We start from the raw sequence: 254 nt of genomic DNA on the forward strand, positions 1-254 counted from the left end.
TTAGCTAACAGTCCCCTGCCTCCCCACACCCCCACATTCGCACACCGCCACCCCCACTCCACCTGAGGCCGCCCCCCCACGTCACTCCTCGGCGTGCCAGGCGCGTGGACGAGGAACCGAGCGCGTGTGACTGAGGTCTAACGGGCGTCTTTCTCTCCGGGATTTCATGGTTCCTTCGGCGACTCGCGTGGGTGTAGGATCTGCTGCTGGGGCTTAGGGCGCGTGCAGTGAAGGAGTGTGTATAGGCCTCTCCC

Source organism: Penaeus monodon, chromosome 20 (assembly GCF_015228065.2).
Source record: "Penaeus monodon isolate SGIC_2016 chromosome 20, NSTDA_Pmon_1, whole genome shotgun sequence".
Classification (NCBI taxonomy): Eukaryota; Metazoa; Arthropoda; class Malacostraca; order Decapoda; family Penaeidae; genus Penaeus; species Penaeus monodon.